Raw genomic sequence first — 1093 nt, forward strand, 5'->3', positions numbered from 1 at the left:
TCAAATCCACACTAACACAACCACCACTACCACTACCATTACCACCACCATTACCATTGCCATCAAAGCTACATTAGCCAAAAAAATAATAATAAATAAGTAAAACACCAAAATGACCGCCATTTACAAAACACAAACAGCTATCGTCGGTTTGAAAACAACATACTGTGCGAAAAGAAGCATCACAACCACTAAACTTGCACTATCATCACGAAGAGCAAAACTGCATCGCTGTCACGCCATAGCTATCGTCCATTAAAACATTTACTCTATTTTTTTTTCTCATCATCTTGCGCTATTGTACAGCTACTGTTAACAAGTTTAAAAAGTATTATTCCTCTACTTCTCTAAATTATCTTCATCATCATCATCTTTGTCACCATCAGAGGCGGCGGTGGCGGCGGCATCATCATTGTCATCATTATGCTATCGTTATCATCACAATCATTATCCTCATTAATTTCATCATCATCATCATCATCATCATCATCACTGTTGTTGTCAGCGTCGTCGTCGTCGTCGTCGTTTTCATCGCCAGGGTGGGCCAAGCGTCACGCACCAAAACATTTAACATCTTTATTTATGTTACGTTATTATTATTATTATTATTATTATTATTCATTTTGTTCATCATGTACAAGTGCGTGTGTATTCATCATTATTTTATTTATTTCATTCAGTCTTTGACAATTCTGGAGCGCATTGAACTTATTTTGGACCGCCCTGTATGTTAATAGCATGTCAAAGTTCATAGATATTATGTTTCATACGTTCGTGAACAGGGAATTCTTTAACCGTTTTTGACCTGGTTGATCACATTGGTACCCCCTTCATACCTGGTGGTATTTACAGTGGTTGTTGCTGTTATCGGTAAGTCCCAAATTAGCTCCCTGCTCCAGAGTATGTATAATTAAGAGTGTTTAAGCCATGAGCACAACCTTTTGTAATTCAGATATTGTGCACCTAGGACCTCAATACCCAATGCGGTTATGGCTTGGACGCCCTTTAATCACAGATCTTCTGGATCAGAGCCAGTTTAGAACTAGCCGATGACAACAATACCCACTGTAAGACAGCACCAATTCAATAGCTG

The sequence above is a fragment of the Octopus bimaculoides genome, chromosome 8 (assembly GCF_001194135.2).
Source record: "Octopus bimaculoides isolate UCB-OBI-ISO-001 chromosome 8, ASM119413v2, whole genome shotgun sequence".
NCBI lineage: Eukaryota > Metazoa > Mollusca > Cephalopoda > Octopoda > Octopodidae > Octopus > Octopus bimaculoides.